General features: G+C 36.9%; 1 pseudogene; it reads right to left on the reverse strand.

The window, feature by feature from the left end:
• Nucleotides 1-1,474: 1,474 nt before the first annotated feature.
• LOC119243827 (60S ribosomal protein L23a-like) lies at nucleotides 1,475-1,932 on the reverse strand (annotated as a pseudogene).
• Nucleotides 1,933-11,149: the final 9,217 nt, after the last annotated feature.

An 11,149-nucleotide genomic window follows, 5' to 3' on the forward strand; every position in this document is an offset into this window, starting at 1 on the left:
GCAATCTCACTTGTAGGAGTATATCTAAAGAATATGATACCATCAACACTAAAATTCCCATATGTTCCACAAAGTTCATAGTAGCATTTTATATAATAGTTAGGACAGAGAAGTAGCCTAAAGATTCACCGATGGGACTAGATCAGGAAGAGGTGTTGTTTTTGTTTTTGTATTTGTTTTCTAATTTGGGGAAACAGATGGATGATGGTGAAGGACTTTCAGTGCGTTGGATGTGGGTGTGGTGTCATAACACACCTGAAATGTGAGACACTATCACATACAATATTGTAAATTAATGTGACCTCAATGAAAAAAAAATAAGATGTGGCATATCCACACCATGGAGTGTTATATAGCAATAAGAAAGAATGAATTGAAGCCATTTCAACAAAATTGAGATTTCAAAAAAATTATGTACAAGCAAAGTGACCCAGAACAGTAAAAACAAATACTGAACATTTGCATAGCAGACAATTCTATAAAAACATATGTGGTGTAAAAACCCGTGGCTAACAATAAATACCCCAGAGCGCCAAGTTTGAGGGGGGAGAGGAGGAAAAGGGACAAAGGAATAAAAGGGATGATGGGGAGGATTAAAAAAAAAGCAATAAAATAAAATTCTTCAACTAAATAGATAAAAATAATATATTGCTGAGAACTTTTGCACCAATGTTCATAAAAGACATTACTCTGTAATTTTCTTTTTTGGGTGATGTCCCTGCTGGTTTTGGTATCAGGGTAATGATGACCTCACAAAAAGTTGGAAAGCGTTCCTCCTCTTCAATCTTTTGGAAGAGTTTGAGAAGAATGAGTATTATATCACTTAAATGTTTGGTAGAATCCACCATTGAAGCCAACGGGTTTGTGATTTGTTTTTGAAGGGAGGACATATTACCCTTCAAATTTCCTCATGATGGTCTGTTTAGATTTTCTTTCTTCATAAGTCATTCTTGAAAGGTTATATGATTATAAGAAAAAGTCTATTTCTTTCAGGCTATTCAGATTTTTAGCAGATAGATGTTCACAGTAGTCTTGTGATTTTTTTGTATTTCTATCGCACACATTGTAAATTCTCTATAATTTCTGATTTCACTTGGGTTCTTTCTTTTTTTTTCTAAGTATAGCTAAATATTTATCAATTTTGCTTACTTTATCAAAAAAGACTAGCCCTTAGCTTTATTGATCTTTTGAAATAACTTCTTGGTCCTATTCATTTATTTCTATTTTAATATTTATCATTTCCTATCTTCTGACTTGGGGATTTACTCCTTATCTAGATGATTTAGATATAGGATTAGATTGATTTTTTTCTTGTTTTTTGGCATAAACTGTGCTGCTTTATATTATCTATTACTGCTATAGCTGCATCTCAAATAATTTGTTATGAATTATTTTCATTTATCTCAACTTATTTTTCTATTTCTTTTTTTATGGTGAAAAAAATTGCATTTGTAATTAGCCAGCTGGATTCAGTTTAGATAATCCAAGGTTTGTTGGCATCAGCCAAAGCATCACAGTCAGAAACCAGTCACACATATGTTTTCTTCTCTCCATCAGGTCCAATTAGGGTGTTGACTTTGACCACATCAATGTCATAGAGCTTCTTCACAGCCTGTGTGATCTGGTGCTTACTGGCCTTGACATCTACAATGAACACAAATGTGTTGTCTTCTCTTTTCTTCACAGGGGAGTCAGTGGTCAGAAGGAACTTGATGGCACAGTGGTGAAGCTTGTTTCTCCTGGGAGTGTTCTCTTCTGAAGATGTCTGGGTCACCTTGCAGTCAATGTCTTGGGCCTATGGAGCGTGGGTGAAATGTGGGTCTTCTTGTGCCTGTGAACCTCTTTCAGTACTGCTGATTTGGCCTTCAATGTCTTTGCTTTGGTTTTGGATTTGAGAGGGGCAGGACCTTCCTTCTTTACTTTTGGCGTCATCTTCTTGAAAAGCTATTTTTGGATTTCACCTTTGATTTTTCAGTGACCCAAAAGTTGTTCAGAAACATGTTGTTTAATTTCCACATATTAGTGATTTTTTCCAACACTCTTCTTATGGTTGATTTGTGCTTTCATTAACTGTAGTCAGAAAATATACTTCTTAAATGTGGGATCTATGTCTTTCCAATCCATGTCAGTACAGTCCTTTTATCCTCTCTTACAGGATCTATATTTGTCCAGTTTTCAGTTAATGAATTATTCCACATGAAGTTGGATGCTTCCTGTATCTATAAGAGGGAAGAGTCAGGTTCCTCCTATATCACCATCTTGAACCAATTAATCCCATATGTTTTAATGCAAACTGAATGCAGTGATACATTAAAAGGATTATACATCATGACCAAGTGGTATTTATACTGGGAACACAAGGATGAATCAACATCCAAAATCAATCAATGTAATTCACCACATCAAAAGAAGACAATAAAAACTATATGATCATATCTATAGATGCTGAGAAAATATTTCATAAGTTTCATCATAGACTTATGATAAAAATCCTTTAAAAACAGAATGGAACATCTTCTTTATTTTTTTAATATTATATCTTATATAATTCTTACATCATTTTTTTTTCATTTTTGCACAATGTATGCATTTTCATTTTGGTTATATTCCCCATAAAAGTGCACCCCCCCTATTTTGACCATAATCCCTCCTCTCCCCGCCCACCCCCATAGTGTGTCTCTGGTTTACAGTTGCTTGTTGATTTTGATTTTTTCTTTATTATAGTTAGTCTTTTTCCTGGTCCCTTATTTAGGTTTTCTAAATTCCTGCTATGAGTGAGACCATCCGGTATTTTTCTTTTTCTTTCTGGCTTATTTTGCTGAGCATGATCCCTTCCAGTTCCATCCATATTGCTGCAAATTGCATGAGTTTATCTTTTTTTTGATTGCTGAGTAATATTCCATTGTGTGTGTGTGTGTGTGTATATATATATATATATATATATATATATATATGTATACCATATCTTCTTGATCCAGTCATCTATTTTTGGGCATTTGGGTTATTTCCATAGCTTAGCTATTATAAATAGTGCTGCTAAGAAGTATAAAAAACATATGATAATATCAATAGATGCTGAGAAAGCTTTTGACAAAATACAACTCCCTTTTATGATAAAGGCCCTTGAAATTCTTGGGATACAAGGAACATACCTCAACATCATGAAGGCCATATATGGCAAGCCCACAGCCAGTATCATTCTTAATGGTGAAAAGCTGAAAGCATTTCCATTATTAAAATGGCTATCCCAGGGCCTCCCCAGTGGCACAGCGGTTGAGCGCTGGGTTGCGAAGCTCCCCGCGGCCTCTGTGGCGCCGGTTCCATCCCTGGCTGCTCCCCAGCCACCGGAGGAGGGTCCCACATGGCGCGCAGACCTCTCTTGCCACCCGCTGCTCCCCTCAGCAGTGTACTGCGGTCCTTCTGCCTGCTCTGCTCCCCGCTCTGGCTCTGGTGAATTCTCTCACCCTCCCACGCTTCTGACTGTACCCAGTGCATGTATAAACAAAACAAACAAACAAACAAATAAATAAATAAATAAAACATGCCTCTAAAAAAAAAAATAAAATAAAATGGCCATCCCACCAAAAACAATATACAGATTCAATGCTATTCCAATCAAAATTTCAATGTCATTCTTCAAAGAAATAGAACAATTATTGGGCCTCCCCGGTGGCGCAGCGGTTGAGCGCTGGGTTGCGAAGCTGCCCGCGGCCTCTGGGGCGCTGGTTCGATCCCCGGCTGCTCCCCAGCCACCGGAGGAGGGTCCCACAGGGCGCGCAGACCTCTCCTGCCGCCCGCTGCTCCCCTCAGCAGTGTACTTCGGTCCTTCTGCCTGCTCTGCTCCCCGCTCTGGCTCTGGTGAATTCTCTCACCCTCCCGCACTTCTGACTGTACCCAGTGCTTGTATAAACAAACAAAACAAAAAAAAAAAAAAAAAGAAATAGAACAATTATTGATGAAATTCATATGGAATCACAAAAGACCCCGAATAGCCAAAGCTCTCCTGAAAAGAAAAAGAAGGGAATGGAGGCATCACACTCCCAGACTTCAAACTCTACTACAAAGCTGTAATCATCAAAACTGCATGGTATTGGAACAAGAACAGACACACAGACCAAGGGAATCGAATAGAAAATCCAGAAATAAACCCACAGATTTATGGTCAACTAATCTTTGACAAAGGAGCAAAGACTATGCATTGGAGCAAAGAAAGTTTGTTCAATAAATGGTGCTGGGAAAACTGGGTCGCTACATGCAAAAGAATGAAGCTTGACCACTACCTCACACCATACACAAAAACCAACTCAAAATGGATTAAAGAACTAGACATAAGACCTGAAACCATAAAATACATAGAAGGAAATATAGGCGAAACACTACATGATATTCACATCAAAGACATCTTTACAGACACATCACCCAAAGCAGTGATAGTGAAGGCAAAGATAAACAGCTGGGGCTACATCAAATTAAAGAGCTTCTGTACAGCAAAAGAGACAATAACAAAAACAAAGAGAAACCCCACCAACTGGGAGAACATTTTTGCACACAACACTAATGGTAAAGGACTGATCACAAAAATCTGCAAAGAGCTGATGAGACTCAACAACAACAAAGAAAGTAATCCAGTCAAAAAATGGGCAGAAGAGCTAAAAAGAAACTTCTCTGAAGAGGAAATGCAAATGGCCAACAGGCATATGAAAAAATGTTCAACATCACTTGTAATCAGGGAAATGCAAATCAAAACTACCATGAGATACCATTTTACACCAGTGAGAATGGCACATATTAAAAAAACTAGCAACAACAAATGTTGGCGAGGGTGTTGAGAAAAAGGAACTCTCCTGCACTGTTGGTGGGAGTGCAAACTGGTCCAACCACTGTGGAGAGCTGTGTGGATATTTCTTGACTTACTAAACATTGAGCTTCCATATGATCCAGCAATTCCACTCCTAGGTATTTACCCAAAAGACACACAAACATTAATTCCAAAGCTCACCAGCATCCCTATGTTTATAGCAGCACTATTTACAATAGCTAAGCTTTGGATACAACCCAAATGCCCAAAAATAGATGACTGGATCAAGAAGATGTGGTACATATACACCATGGAATATTACTCAGCATTCAAAAAAGATAAACACATGCAATTTGCAGCAACATGGATGGCATTGGAAGGGATCATGCTCAGAGAAATAAGCCAGAAAGAAAAAGAAAAATACTGGATGGTCTCACTCATAGCAGGGATCTAGAAAACTTAAATAAGGGACCAGGAAAATGAATAACTATAAGAAAGTGAAAATCAAAATCAACAGAAAACTATGAGCCAGAGACACTTTTTGGGGGGTGGGGGGTGGGAGGGGAGGGATTGGGGTCAAAATGGGGGGTTGCAATTATATGGGGAATATAAAAATAAAATATATTATTTAAAAATAAATAAATAAATAAATAAAAGGCATTCAAGGAAAAAAAAAAAAGATCTGGAACAAGACAAGGATGCCCACTCTCACAACTGCTTTTCAATATAATACTGGAACATTTCTTCGTGTAATAAAAGCCATATATGACAAACCCACCGTTTTCTTGTTGATGAAAAACTGAGTCTTTCCACTAATATCTGATACAAGACAAGGTTGTCCACTCTCACCTCTACTATTCAACATAGTATTAGAAGTCCGATCTGAAGCCTACAGGCAAGAGAAAGCTATAAAATGAATGAAAATTGGAAAGAAAGAAGTAAAGCTGTCACTATTTGCAGATGATTTGTTAATATACATAAAGACCTCTAAAGTCTCCATGGAAAAACTAATTAAAACAATAAACCAGTTCAGCAAATCAACATACAAAAATAAGCTTCTTTAGCAAACAATAAGCTAAATGAAGAAATTTAAAAAGTCATCCCATTTACAGTCTCAACAACAAAAAATTTAAGTACCTGGGAATAAACCCTAAACAGGGGGTGAAGGATTTGTACAAAGAAAACTATAAGACATTATTGAAAAAAAAAATAGGGCATAAAAAATGGAAAGATAGGGCCTGCTCATGGATGGGACATTTCAACATTGTCAACATGGCTATCCTACACAAAACAACCTGCACATTCAATGCAATCCAAATTAAAATGTCAATGGCTGTCTTGAATATAGTGGAACAAATATTACTGAAATGCATATAGAAACACAATAGACCACACATAGCTAAATCTTTCCTGATTAAAATGTGAAAAAAAAAATGGTGACATTACAATTCTGGGTTTAAAACCATATTATAAAGCCATAATAATTAATACATCCTGGTACTGGCACAAAAACAGACACAAAGACCAATGCAATAGAATTGTGATCCCAGAAATGAAGTCACTTACTTATGGACAACTAATCTTTGAAAATATTCACTAATCTATGAGGAATACACATTGGAAAATGAAAGCTGGTTAGGAAAATTGGACTGTCACATATATAAGAATGAAACTAGACAACCATGTAAGACAATAGATGGAAATCAACTCAAAATGGATAAAAGACTTGTATTTATGACCTGAAAACACAAATACATTAGAAAATACAGGTAAAACACTCTATGACATAAATTTCACAAACACCTTTACAGATTCATCTCCAATAGCAAGGAAAAGAAAGGAGTCTATAAATAACTGGGACTACATCAAACTAAAGAGTTTCTGTACAGCAAAATAGACAGTAACAAAAATGAGGAGACTTTATGAATGGGGGAAAATATTTGCACACCATACATCTTTTAAGGGACTGATAGCAAAGATCTACGAAAAGTTTATACAACTCATCAAAAACAAAACAAGAAACCCAATCAAAAAATGTACAGAATAGGGCCTCCCCCGTGGCACAGCAGTTGAGCGCTGAGTTGCAAAGCTGCCTGCAGCCTCTGCAGTGCCTGTTCGATTCCTGGCCGCCAGGCAAGGGTCCCACATGGTGCTCAGACCTCTCCTGCCGCCCGCTGCTCCCCTCAGTTCAAAAGGAAATGTGTACTCCTATGTTTATTGCATTGCTATATACAATAGCCAAAATATAGGACACTCTAAATGCCCCAAAACAGATGAGTGAATCGAGAAGATGTGTTTTATACATACACATACACACACACACACATACACATATACACACAATGGAATACTATTCAGCAATCTAAAAAGGTAAACTCATGCCATTTGCTGTAACATGTATGGAGCTGGGAAGAATTATGCTAAGCAAAATAAGGCAGATGGAGAAAAATAAATACCAGATGGTTTCCCTTATCTGTTGATTATAGAGAAACCAAACAAGGGTCAAAGACAAACTTTAAAACAATCCATTGAGAGCTGACCATAGATCTGAAGCATCTAGGAGGGGAGAGGGGTGGAATATAAAAGGTAAGGGGTGAAAACATAAGGAGGGAGAGCACAATGGACTATGGTGGAAGACTACAGATACTCTGGTGGTGGGAGAGCTAGGGGACCACACACCCAAGGGTGCAAAGCCTATACTGTAAAAATAATAAGAATGTAATAGAATGAAGCCTTATTAACCAAAAAAAAAAGCAAAGAAATATAACCTCTCTAAATCACACTTTCTCCATTTTTGAAGTGAATAATTGATCTGCATTACATATTATATATGTACATAATAGTATGTACATAATAGTCTATGTATTTTTCCAGGTGTACTATTATATATAAATCATAACTAAATAACAATATTATTGTTATGTGTGTGTAAAAGTTCATTTCAAATAATTCTTTAGTGACTGCAGTATAATGCCAATGATCTCTACCCAGTCACTGTCTTGGACATCCTTGAGATGATGGTTAAGATGAAAGTGTAACTCTCCGTATATCTTAATTTTTAATCTCAGATGAGGGAGGAATCATGTCTCTCATTCTTTCTACCTTTTTCATTATTTTAATTGATGTTTAAAGATTGTTTGATTTTGCTTACCATAGTAATGCTTGACAGGAGAAAGAAGTTATATAGGCAAAAATATTCCTGTGTGCCAAACCCCTGACCAGTCCAGAAAAGATGGTCTTCTAGCCTCTCAAGGAATTGGACATTGGAATATAATGGTCACCAGGGTTCATAGGAAAACATTTGCCTCAAGTCCTGAAGTCCTACAATTGTTCCCAGTTTCCAATTGTTGTCAGTGGAGAAGCCCTGAAAGGAAGAAATCATACTTTAAAGATTAGTCTTCCAATTCCTCTGCCCGGATAGCCAAAGATGCAGACACATAATTAAAACAAAAAATATTTGGACTTGTGTTACTGTTCTGTCAAATATCAGATGTTACCAATATTTCATTTTTATTCTGTTATTATTTCCAGAAGACTGTATCACAATTAGTCAGGTTCACATTCATAATGGCATAAATTAATTTTGTTGGCAAGAGTATTAAATTCTGGGAAGTTGCTGAATATATTTCAGAAAGCCAAGAATTTTTCTTATATGAGAGTTTTCTAAACTGGAGCCAGATTTTTCATGATTCATACATCAGGCACTTATGTTCATGGGGCAGGGATAAAATAGCCAACAATGCTTCCACAGCAATTTCAACTTCGATGCAAAAACTTAGACAGAGGTATGCTGCAAGGATAGCAAGGGGAAAGCTTCTGTCTTTGCCTAAAAACTCAAATTTCTCTTTTGTTACTTTCAAAGTGATTGGCTGGTTCATGTAAGAACCCCAGTAAACTATAAGAACCACCCATAATTTTCAATTTTGCTGATTCTGGAGATGTGGCTTAACTTTGTGGAACATGTATGTTAAATGGCACAATGAATCTACTCCTGATTTTACATTAAAAATAAAATTATGGATGGCAGTTTAAGGAGGCACTGAGTAGGGAAGACATGGAAAGTCAGAGATTAAGATGCTTGGGTGTAAAGGGAATGACCTTTTCCTCCTCTACCCATAGCATCCTCCTCCTTCTTTCCACATGTGCAAGTGGCAATAAAGAGAAAGTCTTATATTTGACCATGTACCATGTTTAGGTGCTCTTAGATACAATTCCTGCTGTCAGCTACTGAATACCACTGTGAGTGGAATCATTCTTTTCTACACATTGAAGTCAACAACTTACTTCCAATCCAAGGTTTGTAGTTCTGTTTCAGCTAGTGTGGTTTCCCATGAAACTTGAGACCTAAGAGGTACATGGTCTATTGCAATGACAAAATGGTTAATAGCAAAGAAAGATCCATTACAAACACAAGTAATGGTCCAAGTAGAAGTTTTGCAGATTGGACTTAAATGTAACACATTTCAATCTGATAAATTTTTATGATCACAAAATAGTGAGTGTAGTTTCAGTCATTTACCAAGAATGTCAGAAAGACAGGAATAAAAATATATGACATTTGTCAAGATGGATTATCAACTGGATCACAGACCGAATTTAGTAATAGATCGAACATGTTGAGTTCAGTTTCTCAGAGCAGTCTTTCAGGCAAAATTGGTGAGATACTTGCAAGTTGTAGCCAAATGTGTGATGAATCTGCCAACTATAATACTGTGATGGAAGATAGTCTTCAGAAACTACTGTTGTGTTAAAAGATAAAGTCATTCTTAGTGATGGTGGGGAAAATATCCTTGTGGAAAGAAAAACTACATAAAAGGAATTCAGTGGCATTATTATATTGCAAAAATTCATGCTGTTTTTTGCTAAATGGCTTTTGGAATACCTTCAGTTGACATGACTGTGGATATAGTACAAGACTGGGAAATATCAATGGCCTGAGATTTTTGGAGATAGTGAGCTGGGGTGAATACATTTTGCTTGTAGAATGAGCATGGCTCTTTGGGGTACCAAAAGGTGGTCCATAGCAGACAGAAGGATGACCCCACAAAAGATCTCAGCACCTATAAATATGTTAAGTTGCCACACAAAAGGGACTGTGCAGGTGTGGTTAACTTAAGTATTTTTAATATTTTTCTGAATTGTCTGGGTGGACCCAAGAATTACAATTGTACTTATAAGGAACAGGCAGAAGGGTAAGAATGAGAGAGATTAGATTTGAAAGGTGACAGAATTAGCCAAGGAATGCAAGTGGCCCCTAGAAGCTAAAAAAATGGTAAAGATAAAACAATAGAGTTCCCCCTAAAGCCTCCAGGAGAAATACAACCCTAGTGACATCTTGATTTTAGGATTTCTGAGCTCTAGATCTATAATATAATAAATATGACATTTTAATCCACTAAATTTATGGCAATTTGCTACAGCAGCGAAAATAGCAAAATAATACAGAAGTGCTTTAAAAAGTAACAGAAGTTGGGGCCTCCCCGGTGGCGCAGCGGTTGAGCGCTGGGTTGCGAAGCTGCCCGCATGGTGCGCAGACCTCTCCTGCCGCCCGCTGCTCCCCCTAGCAGTGTACTTCGGTCCCTCTGCCTGCTCTGCTCCCCGCTCTGGCTCTGGTGAATTCTCTCACCTTCCCGCGCTTCTGACTGTACCCAGTGCTTGTATAAATAAATAAATAAAAATAAATCTTAAAAAAAAAAGTAACAGAAGTTTTGTTTCAACTCTGCATATTTTTGACTTAAAGGAAGCTTGAAGCTGATATTGGTATAGTGATTATCTACTGAAGTAAAATTAGGAAGATGGATTCATCCATTGAATAGTAGAACCTAATAATTCACAGCTTAGCCTTAAGTCAGGCTACTGGCAATAGTAGTTGGTTTTTCTGAAGCCATGGCAGCAATTATATTGAGTTGGATTCCAGAGGGAAAATACGACCGGGGTTATTCCATATTTTTGTTAACATTTTAAGCAAACAGTGTGGTTTTTTACTGGTAAATTTTTCTTGGCTTTAATTAAATTAATGGCCTTCACTTTTAAAAAAACAATTATGAAGAGTATTCTTTCTGTCTTTCATGGAATAAATGATAACTTGACATTGATATGGAAATAAGTTCAGTGTCTGGAATTTATTAAATAGGAAAGGATATGGGATGTTTGCAATGAATAATTTTGAAACCACATACATAGCAGAATTGGACTTTGTTATTGTTTAATTTGTATGGAAGTTTAAAGGAAAGAAACCTCTAATACTGCCTTTCTTTCCTCACAGATGTGGTGTACTGCAAAGCAAGCTATAAAATTAAATAGGCCAAACCAAGCTTGTCACAGTTTCAACCATGACCACCTCCATGCCAA

This window comes from Talpa occidentalis, unplaced genomic scaffold (genome assembly GCF_014898055.3).
Source record: "Talpa occidentalis isolate TD23 unplaced genomic scaffold, MPIMG_talOcc4v2.1 talOcc4.13, whole genome shotgun sequence".
Taxonomy (NCBI): domain Eukaryota; kingdom Metazoa; phylum Chordata; class Mammalia; order Eulipotyphla; family Talpidae; genus Talpa; species Talpa occidentalis.